Source organism: Dioscorea cayenensis, chromosome 6 (genome assembly GCF_009730915.1).
Source record: "Dioscorea cayenensis subsp. rotundata cultivar TDr96_F1 chromosome 6, TDr96_F1_v2_PseudoChromosome.rev07_lg8_w22 25.fasta, whole genome shotgun sequence".
In the NCBI taxonomy this organism is placed as follows: Eukaryota; Viridiplantae; Streptophyta; class Magnoliopsida; order Dioscoreales; family Dioscoreaceae; genus Dioscorea; species Dioscorea cayenensis.
In genome coordinates, this window is record NC_052476.1 from 2,300,350 (window position 1) to 2,312,573 (window position 12,224).

General features: G+C 35.0%; 1 long non-coding RNA gene across 1 annotated transcript; it reads right to left on the reverse strand.

The window, feature by feature from the left end:
- Positions 1 to 764: 764 nt before the first annotated feature.
- On the reverse strand, positions 765 to 3,477 carry LOC120263901. The gene is made up of 3 exons (XR_005537166.1): positions 3,406 to 3,477; positions 1,424 to 1,597; positions 765 to 1,213 (listed from the first exon to the last, which is right to left on the reverse strand). It is a non-coding gene; the product is annotated as an uncharacterized LOC120263901 (long non-coding RNA).
- Between the last annotated feature and the right edge of the window lie 8,747 nt (positions 3,478 to 12,224).

Sequence of the window (12,224 nt, forward strand, 5' to 3'; positions counted from 1 at the left end):
TCAGCTCGCTCAACCCGGTGACACGGGTGGATAAACATTCGAATTCGCACAAGTATGCAGAGACGGTGGATGTTTGCCTGAGCTTGAAGAGAGCAGCATCATGATTGATAAAGGAGGATGGTCCAAATCTCAACTCCAATTTCCGAACAAAATCATCCCAATGAGACAATTGAGAAGTCGAATGCAACCATTGAAACCATTGAAGTGCCCGACCCAGGTCAAGTAGAAGGCGGCAATAGAAACTTCGTTGATCCTCCGAGTATCGGTGGAAGTGGAAGAAGTGGTTGATTTGAAACAACCAGCGAGGGACGTGCTCGCCGGGAGAACAGAGGAACCTCAATCTTTGGTAAACGAGGAGTGGATGTGGAATTAGGAGGATGGAACGGAGATGGAGTTAATGGTGTATGAGTCTGGAATAGTGGTAAGGGAGGAGAGGTTGGAAGTGGGGGGAGTGGAGGTTGGGGTGAGGATGAACTGGAAGAGCGATCCAACTGCTGTAATTTGGTCATCATCTCAGCCATGACGGCCTGTTGAGACGCCATCGAGGTTCGCAGCAGATTAAATGATTCAGAGTTGCTTTTCCGGATGGCTTCAAAGGATTCCGAATGATGCTGGACCGTCGAACATAATGAATCAAGTTTGGCAAGAACGGAATCATGCCGAGCTAGCTGATCCGCCATAGATGTCAATTGTTCCTCCATCGCGCGGGCGCGAGTCACCATGCCGTCAGTCATGGCTCAATGAAAGCACCAAATTGATGCGTTATCCGCACCAGTTCTGTGTGATTTAGTAGGAAATGGCTGGGAAGAAGGGGGAGAAGGAGAAGAGCATAGGAAAAAGAAGAGAGGAAGAGAGAGAAAAGAGGGATTAGAGTAAAGATTCCTTGCTTTTCTCATTAGCTGTACCCTTCTTATATAGGGATTTCTACAATGATTTTGTAACAACCTCTTCAGTGAGGCATATTCTCAAACACATCACGTGCCAGGACACGTTACCCAGAAATCCATGCCTTTCTAACAACCTTAATGGCTTGCATTACAAGGCATTCATTCATTACTCTAATTATATAACTAATTATAATACTAATTAGCTAATCATCCAATTGATACTCCCCATCATTTCGGCACAAAATCCCTGAACCGTTCTCCTTGAACCCCCTTGCTGCTGCGCTGGCTTCTCCTCAGGCCTGCACCTTGATTGTCATTGTCCATTCCTGCAACAAAGCCACCTCAGAAGTGGTTCAAGTACAACTTGAGCCCAAACCTAATTTAGGGAATCTAATGTGCATAACATTGTTTCCCATTCAGATATGGCAGAGGAAAACATAAACTTCATACTATTGTACAAATCCTGGACATGCAAATGCATCAGCCAGGTGTCTCAAAAGCTAAGTAGAAGAACTTTAAGCTTAGGTTCAACTTACAGCATCAATATGCAAAGATTGACCAAGTAATTGACAGAAGACAAGCAATGGAGCTGTAAGAAAATAATTAAATTGACTTCCATTTTGTGTTGGATCACCAAAGAATAATGATGATAATCTTTGAGGAGAAAATAGCAAGGAAGTTGGTTCTTTTCTCTCTGCACCATGTACAGCCTGGAATTTTAAAAATGTAGAAGAATGTAAGAGGGGTCAATGTTATATATATATAAGAAAGAATATTTCTCTTTAAAAGATAGACGAGGGCAACCTTTTAGTGCTTTGGGTAATGCCTTCAATAACAAATTATTTTATAATAAGGTTGAAAGGTGGTCAGCTAACAAGAAATGAGTATGACAAAGACACTAAAAACTAGTCAGAAGTTGCCACCTCATACTGCATAAAGCTCAGTGATGATGCATCACCCAAATGTAACTCACATATAAAATTAACTATAATGAAAGTAAAGTAGGAGAGCCTTAAAGAAGTGGAAGAAATAAGCATGAAAAGTAGCAAAATTGCAAGTGATAAACCATTCATTTATTCAAATATAGAGAAGATCAATATGCCACAACGGTTGGGGAATTATGTAGCGAAATGATATTAATGACATTATTTTCTCTAAAATATGTACAAAAGATCACAATCATAGTGTTGGTTGTAAATTTTTCAATTGGCTATACCGAAATGAACATGATTTTGACAAGGTTAATACATTAATTCCTTCAAAATCAGTGGCCATCATATATACCTCAGAGAAATGATACCGTCCGGGGAATTAGCCTAAATGAATTGCAAATCTCATAGGATTGCACCAAGTTTCAGTATCGGCTCAAATTACATATAAGGTCCCATTATGAAATAAGAGTAAAGTAAAGCATCAAAATGTATTGAAACTTCAGCCGGTGATGATGGGTAGAATAATGTAAAAGCTGGCTATTTAAGATATACTGAGTCAAGTTTCATGAGTATGAATAGATTCTTGATTATATAGCCTATCAGATGAAAGGTGGATGGATTATGAAGGAAGTTGTAAATCTAAAAGTATAATCCAGAGCAGATGAAAGATTTATCATAAATATGAAGTCAGTGTTCTAATGAAAACCACCATCTCTAGTACTATATAGACAAAAAGGATTTAATTATAAGAGTCAAATGCCCTTACTCTCTCCCTATGGTTTCAAATTACAAGATACAAGGTGTTTTCTATTTCAGGAGAAAAAAACCAAATATCAAATCTAAAATAAGTTTTGACGAACTTGACTTGAATGCTTGGCTATTATTACTATCAATAATCATGAAAAGTAGAATTCATGTAAATACAATTAAATCATCAGGTTATAGATTGCTCAAACCTGATATCAAAATAGAATGCGAAAGTGAGATGGGAGACTAATAAACATATCTTAGCATTAAAGTATCTCGTGTTGAAGGGGAGAGTAACAGAATTAGCATTCTCAGATTTTTAATCATATTTTAGGCAATGACATACTTCTAGCTAGATCCACTTGATCTCAATAAGAAAATGGACATACCTAGACTTGATTAAGAACTGAAACACAAATAAATTCCTTGACAATCACTTGAGTTCAGCCTATCAGAAACAGTAGTTAGATATAATGAACTACCTTGTTTTAGAAGTTTGTGGAATTTCTTTCTGGTAAGCAAGAACAATACATCCACAAATTAAAAAATAAAAATAAAAATCGAGCATGTATATCAAACTTGATGCGAAAAAATAAATTAGTATAATGCATTAATGCTATCTGGAGACAAGTCTTTAGAGATCATTGCAAGTACCTGCAAATACAGGAATTTGCAAGTGAATAACTTGGTAAAAGTCTTGGTGATCATTTGATTGATATTCAAAACTACAATGTGACAATGAAATTCAACTATGAATTAAGGATCAACGCTCAAACTCTCATACATTTAACTAATAAAAAAAATTAGAAGATAAAAAAAAAAAAGGATTGTAGAGTTACCGAAAATGAAGATTTGGAATCCACAATGAATTTCTCAAACCTCTCGGTAAGATCCCTAACCACATCACCACGATTCACAAGCATGGAAACAATTAAAAACCTCACATGAAACCTCAACTGCTTGAACCTAAGCCCATGATCATATAGCATGAGCCACCGAGCTCCACCTCGAAGGAACCCTTGCTAAGTATTGCACCATAAAAGCATAGCTTTCAAGGAGGAATCAAGCCTTATTGGTGTTGAGGTATTGGACATATCAGATGTTATAGGTTACAAGTCAGAATAAATGTTTGAATTAGTGTGGTTTGAATGGGTCTTAAGTAGTTAATGTTTGTGGGAGTTGTGGGCCTGAACAATAGGGCATCTAAGGTGCTATTCTACAAGTGGTTAGTTATTTATGCGTTGTATAAAACTACCAGTCTGGGGGATGAATAAGCAAGCCTTTTGAGCAATTAAGGTGCCGTTTGTTTGCAAAGAATGGAATTGAGTAGGAATGAGATAGAAATGAGAATAAGGGGGAATAGATTAGGAATGGAAGAAAAACTATGTTTTGATTTGGAGGAGTATAGGAGAGTAATTCATCGGGAATGGAAAAAAGTAAAGAAGAAATATGTGAGAAATGTCTCTCGTGCTTTATTAAATAAATAATAAATAAAATAAGTAAGTATTAGGAGGCGGGGTTACCTTAAATCAACCCATTCTCTTTCTCTATTTCTCTGTGTTTTTCTCTCATCTACAAGCGTCTTCGTCAATTCCCAGTCTTGGAGTTAACATTAGACCTGGCCGATAAGGGAAGTAATCTTGCCAAACTCCGGCGACGCGGGTGTAGGCGTTGATGACCTTGCGGTGGTAATGGACAACGAAGGGAGCATGAGCATTCGGCAGGACGTCACGAACGTGTGTGACCTTCCTTTCCACCCTCTCAAGGAGTTGCACTACCTCTCGAGAGCCTTCTTTGCTGGTCGTCCGACGAGTTCGTCGGACATCATTGTTGGAATCGGAGACGGTGAAGAAGTTTGGCAAGTGGGTGTACTTTTTTACGATAGGCCCTGAGCTATACCAGCACTAACTGAGTCGAACGGACACGCCATGCCACATCAGCCAAAATATACTATATTATATTATATTATATAATATGATATATGTATAATATATATATATATAATATAGTAATACATCATCTCCGACCTAGAGAGGGAATTTGATTTTATTTGAATGAGTGAGACAAGAAAAAGGGTTGAACAAACAGTTAGTTGAATAGTAACAGAATCCTTGTACCAGCATCAAATGGGTTGGTTTAATGTGCGTTGAGTTTAGTACAGTAGTTCTATTAAATGAACAATGCACAACCGTTGGATTGAAATCCAATGATTGATACGAACGTTCATAAAAGATCGGTGCTCATATAATATTAATATATAATCCCAACATTCCTCCAATCTTAAATTTTTTTTTAATTATAATTCAGTTACAAAATTTAAAGTGCCATTACTGATTTACGGTCATTTTTTTTTCCAGAGAATTAGTTGACAAGTTATCAGATGAATTCATTAGGTTGCACACTTGGTTTTTTTTTTATAATTATTTTTTAAGACAAAGTAGACAAATCAAGAACATGCACAGAGCAAGAGTGGTGATCCCACGAGCTCGGTTTCGTGGGATTTAAGATAGAATAGAGACATGTGTGAATAAGCTTCACACGATTTATATCTACAGTAAAAAAACATTTTTTTTTTTAACATTTTATTAAAGGTAAGTTATGCTATAACTAGCTTGTACTGTAGCTAAAACCAGTCCATCAGTGTAGTTTTTCCATCTCAGTACTGTAGCAGCCTGGTATCGTAGCAACCCAAGTTTTCATTACTTTCTCCATCTTTCTTCTTCTTCTTCTTCTTCTTCTTCTTCATCATCATCATCATCATCATCATCATCATTTCTCTCATTAGGCCGAACCAACCTTTTTCCTTTAAATTTTTCTGGTGACCTGATTCTGGCAAACCAAGAGCTAGAAACTTCTTCCTCCCTTACTTGTGAGTATCCTAAGAGCTTTATCTAAGTTTTTATTTCCGTATTTTACTTGTATTTAATCATTTTTCGATTATTTGTAAATCCTAGATTTAGATCTTGATGTGGATGATTGTAGGCTCAAATTGAAGCCCTTGTTCTTGTTATTTAGTTTTGTGAATGTTTGTGAAGAAACTTATTGGTTAAATGATGTAAATCGAGAGAAAACCTTTGTATTAGGGCCGGCTTACTATATCAGGTCTTAGCTACTGTAGCAGTACTGTAACACCAGTGAACTTTAGTTATTTCTTTGGTTTTTTTGGTTTAGAGTGAAGTTTAGACCCTTAGAAATTCATTGATAACCTTTAGATCTAGTTTGAGGCAACCCTAGGATCGATTTAGGGTTGTTTGTTAGAGAAACTTAGGGTTTGATTTATTTTGTGCTAATTGTTGTTGATGCTTTGTTGTGCTTTGGCAAGTAGGTGGAGCTTTGGCTCGAGGCAAGGAACTTGCAGAGGATTAACATTCGGGGAAGTGAAATAATCTAAGTTGTGAGTGGGATTAATTAAGCATAAATCTATTAGAAGAATACATATATATATATATATATTTTACTTGAGTAAAGTTTTATTGGTTTTATACTTGAATTGAGGTTTGTTTGATTTGAAATGAGTTATTTATTTCATACTTCATGTTTACAAGTATTGTTGTTAAAAAGGAAGGATTTTCATGATGATGCATGTTTTGTAATGTTGTGAATTATTGACTTTGCAAAGCTTTGGGTATGCTAGTGTTTTTTCATTTCCTTTGTATGGAAATGACAGTTGTTCTATTGTGATTGTTGTTCTAGATATGGACCCTTTGTTATGAAAAACAAGTTTGTATTATTTGGTTGGTGATATCCTACTACAGTAGGCAGTTTCTATGGCCAGCCTGATGAGGTAGTGTGGAAGACCAGCAGACTTATTGGTCTAGTTCAGGTGGGAGTGTAGAGCCTTAAGTGGATGTTCATCAGGAAGCCAGGGTCACCACACGGGTGGACCGATGGGTCAATGTCAAGAACATGAATACCTTGACAACTCTGAACCTAGCCGCGGCTACTGCGAAGATTTAGAGAGGTTTTTAGACCATGTTGCATTTTTTTTGTAGTGTCATATTAAATTTGTGGTGAGAGGACGAACCCAGCTACCCCGAGTACAATATTTCATGGATTTGATGTTGTAAACACTTTTCTTGACACTATCTTTTGTTATTCTATATTGAGGATTAATATTTTATGTTATTATGTTCTAAATTGTTTGTATTATTAGTAAAACATTATTTTGATAAGATATGTTTATAATTTTGGTATATTCTTGTAGAGTTATACTAATCCATCACTGAGTGACTTAGGTTGCTCACCCCTCTTTTTTTTTCCTAGGTTGTTGCAGGTAGTAGTGCGACTGTGTGGTAGCGTGCTGGGCATATGCTAGCCTCCTATCTTTTATGTTTCTCTTTTAATTCATGTTGTTTTGGTCATGAACATGTTAAATGAGTCTTGGATCCACTAGTATGTTGAAAACTCTGTTGCATGGTTGAATATTTGAATACCTACTTAAACTCTTGTGTATAAGTAGTTGCTATTATTGTGGTTGTTGCTTCCTTGCGTGGTTGTGAACCACTCTATTTCGGTACTCATTGTTGTTATTGTTGTTACTTCCACTGTGTGTTTTTTTGTATTTCTCTACTCTGTTCTTGTGTATATTATTGTTGATTTCATGTTTGTTGGTTAGTATTGCGGCGACTCGAGGGTTGAGTAGTGGGGTATCCCTCCTCAGGTTGTCATGGTGGTTGTCACGTCCCTTGGGCCCGTGGGTCGGGGCGTAATAAGTTAGGTATTTACCCCCTTAAACCCTTTTTCCCTCTTTTTTCTTTTCATCTTCTTCTTCGTTCACCTTGTCATCTGTTGAAGAGGTTGAGGAACGCAGGGCAGAGAAGAGACTGAGAGCCTTCGTGTTAAGCTTCAAGAAAAGGTTAATAAGAAGGTGGAGGAGTTGAAAGAGGAGAGAAAGATGCTTCGAGTTGTTGAGGTTTGGAGCGAGGAAGCAAATCCTAATGAAGCTTTATGAGGTTAAGATCATTATGAAAGTTATATGATCGAGGTGTCACTGCGATCTCGATCTCTTTCGTGAAGCTAAGCTTCTTTTGATCTCCTCCTTTTGCAGCCGATAGAGCTGTCAAAACGGGTTGGCGGGGTGGGCCAGCTCGCGGGTCGCCAAAACCCGCCATTTTGGTGGGCTAACAAAATACCAGCCCAACCCGACCCACCTTGGGTTGGCGGGTTGAGCGAGTCGGCCCGGCAAAAATATAAAACAATTTTAAAATTATATATTTCATATATTTATTATTATTTTTAATTAAACCAAACTAAAAAAATCTATTAAAGCCCAAAACATAATACAAAAAATACATAACAAAAGAGTTTCTACATATGAGGCACAATAAATCTCACACAACTAAAATAACAAAAGAAGTAATTAATAAAATACCCACAAATACCAATTAGCATAACATTACAAAAATTCCCACATCAACAAGACAACAAGCCATAGATAAGAGAAATATAAATACCATGGCACTACCACATAAAGCACCTAAAACATTTACCCTCATTTATCATCCATTGAAAGCAACAAAAATTACATCCACATGACAACTTAAATTGCTAATTGATGATGAAAATCGGTCCTCCTTCCTATTCATAAGCAAAACCATCTTCTAAAATTCCAACAAAAAACATCTTCCCATCAATAATGCAATAATCCTTCAACCATAGACAAAAATATATTTCATAATTTTTATCTCTCTCTCTCTCTCTCTCTCTCTCTCTCTCTCTCAAGACATACAATAATAGAGTTCATTAAAGCCATCTTCCTATCAATAATGCAACAGTCCATCAACCATAAGACAAAAATATATTTCATAATTCTTCATCTCTCTTTTAAGAGACATACAATAATAAAGTTCATTAAAAATTTAAAATTCATCAACTATTAAATCATTCAAATTTTCCTCTTCTCCATCTCCTCCTTCCCTTTTATCTTCATCAATAACTTCAAAAATGTTTGAACCCTCACTCGATATAGTTGGCTTAGTAATTGCTTTATCTTCATTATCTACATAAAAAACCCCAAATATGAAAAGTAGTTAAAAATTAAATCTAAAATAAACCAATACTTCAAGATTTCAACCAAGCAAACAATTTAAATTAACAACTTTTAAGTAAATTACCAATGTTACAACCATGCAACCAATTACGGGTGCAAATGAGAGCTTGTACTTTTCAGGAAGCGTACAACTTCTATATTTGTTGAGCACACGAGCACCAATAAAAAAACCCGATTCAAATGCAATAATTGTTATTGAGAACATATGCTTATGGTTTTTCCAATATTTCAACACATCCAAATCTTCATAATATGCAAATTCAAGCTTTGGCTCCTCCAAATAAAGATCCAATTGAGATTTTCCCGCTCTTGTAATTGATTGACTCTCAAATGCTTTAATTTCCTTCATTTAATAACTAGCATATGTTATCATAAAAAAATATAAACAAATTAGAGAAATAGAAAAAGAAAAAAAGAAAGTGTTATAGTACTTACATCAAAGATTCTTTTGCCTTTACTTTTAATTCCTTCACCACCTTACATAGATGTAGGTGTAATGATAGAAGAAGATTGTGGTTGTGAAGAACTTGACTTATTAGCATTTGAATAATGCTTAAAAAGTTTGTATAGCTTTGTTTTCACAAGTAACACCTTCTTTTGGCATTTAGTAGAATCACTCTCAACCTTCCCATAAAAATACTCCAACATTGACAATTTAATTCTTGGGTCAAGAATAGCCCTAAATGCAAGCACCATACTATATTTGTCATCAATATTTATCAAAATTTTCTTTCATCCTTCTACACATGTCACTAATCACCACATCTTCACTTGACATATTTTCTTTTAATAAAACTTCAATCTTCCAAATTTGCATAAAATACAAGTTTGATGTAAGATAAGAAGATCCCGAGATCAAGTTGGCAGTGTTATAAAATGGCTCCAAGAACTCATATATTTTCTCTCCTCTTTTCCATTATTCATTTGAAGGACAATACTTGTAATTTCTATCATTCAATTAAAGAGAAAAAAATGCCCTTTTATATTTAAGGACACTATCCAACATCAAATATGTCGAATTCCAACGGGTGGACACATCTAATCACAAGCCAATACTAGTATCGATGTTGCCAACTGCGGCCACACATTCTTCAAATTTTTTCATTTTATTTTCTGAACCATTCACATATTTGACAGATTCTCTAATTTTATGCAAAGCTTCAAAAGCTACCTTCAAACCTTCTTGCACAATAAGACTCAATATATGAGCAGAACAATGCATATGAAAAAAATTCACCATCACATAACAAACTATCATGCAGAGACAGCTGCTCTTTCAAAATATCTTGCATATTGTCATTGATAGACTCATTATCCAATGTCAAAGAAAACACTTTTTTCTTAATTCCCCATTCTTTCAAAAATGTAAATAACTTTGCAGCCAATTCAACTCTCGAGTGTGGAGGAGGTATTTCAACAAAATTCAGAATTTTATTTTATCAATTTTCAATTTTTATCAACAAAATGTCCAGTCAAGCAAATGTAGCCCTCACTAGTGCATGAAGTCCACAAATCTAAAGTTAAGCAAATTCTGTTTTGAATATTACCCAAAATATGCATAAGTTTTTCTTTCTCTCTCATATATATTCTTGTAATATCAGAAACAAGATCATTTCTAGAAATGCAAACACGATCAGGATTTACATATTTCATCCAAGCTCTAATGTCATCATATTCAACAAATGAAAATGGCAAATCATGTATCATAATTGTTGCAACTAATAAGTCAAGTGCAATTTTTGGATCTACTTTCTTAGACCTCATCTTCCCTTTATGATCAAAAAACATTTGTCCCACATCATTCATTTTAATCATTTTGCAGTTATCCTTGTGGCATCTCAAAGAAGAAGTCCCATGCATTTTACCCCCACATTTATATTCTTTCTTACATCTCTTGCATTTTGTTATTTGTATGCCATCTTAATCCACCCCCTTCTTTATAAAAAAATTCCAAACATCTGAAAATTATTTCGCCTTTTTAGTTGTCTCTTTACCAGATTTAGTGCTTTCCAATTCTTCTTCATTTAAGTTCACACTTTTATTCAAAGAGGCGGATTTCATGATTTTTTTATTTATTCTGCTAATGTGTACGAAAAATATAACAAATATCATACATGATAAGATGATAAGATATAATTTTAAATATAACTACATCACTTAGCAATGTATAACAAAACGACAAATATTCAAGTAATAATCTAAAATTGGATTTATTAAAGTTTTGACTTAATACCTTGAGATATTTTCATATTCATATGATTAAAGTTTCATAAACAGAATTAATTATGAAGAAAAAAAAAATGAAGTAGCTATTAATCATGAGTGTAGATATTTACCAAACCTTGATTTTTTTTTTCTATTTCATAACTTTACAAGTGTATATTCATGTGGGCCGTTTTGACAACTCTAGTCCATATTCCCTAAGTACAAAATCCCACAATTTAGATAAAGAAAAGGAGTGCAATAGCAAGTTGCAAGGTTGAACCTCCACATTATGTGTAATTTCATTTAATTAATACAAATAAATGACTAACTTATTCTAGAAAATAATAGCTAGGAGCTCACGTAATAATTAAAAATATATAGAACACTTTACCAATCTCCATGATAAAATAAATAGCATATGTATGCATAATGCTATATATGTTAGCCAAAGTATACATGTCATTAGATAGAGATGCTCATATATATTGGTTCATATCAATTTAGGATAAATTCTTAATCTAGCCAAACTTGTCAGAACAATACCAAACTGGTTTAAAAAGCCAAGATGGAGAAAAAGAGAGAGAGAGAGAGAGAGAGAGAAAGACACCTGCCAGCCCCAGTGAAATAGAAATCCAAAAACACTAGCAAGAGGAAGACCAAAGAGATAATAGCAACCTAAGTTAATATAAGCAACATGACCTTGCCATCCGGTTCCAGTGATTGCTCCTGCTCATAATTCATCAATTGAATTAAATCAATGCATGAGAAGGAAAAAAAGATTTTACAAAGGTTTTAATTTGCCACCAAGTCCTAAAATAACTTTTGATGTTTTAAACAGAGTTAAAATAATTTTCTTTTAGTTTATGTTGGTGGATGATTATATAGTAGCATACAAGTAAATATCATTTACAGAGGTGTATATAAACAATATAATGATAATTAGTTAAACTAAATTACCTATCAATGTAGATTGAATGCAGATAATAATATTATAGTAAACTGCAGTAGAAGCTAAATCTTGAACTTCTTTGCTGTTGGTGAACAACAGTGGGAACTTGTTCCAAGTTGCTTTACGAAATAATTCAACAATTAAAAACATCACAAATCCTCATCATCAACTCCATCGATGGATCTCAAAGCATCGAGAACAAAGGATCCTCACTTGAAAAAGAATTCAAATCACAGCGGTGTTTGAAGCGTCATTGATGGTGTCTACAATGAAGGGAGGAAGACCCGCTTTCGAGTCTAAAGCGAAGGGAAGAAGACCGAAGATGTTAGGGTTCAATGATTGAGAAAGATTTTTTAAAATATTTATTTTTTTAATAAATTAAAAGGGCAGGCCAGCCAGCCCCTCCCCGCCTAGGCCCATATTTTAAACGGGCCTAGAAAAGGTCAGCCCAACCC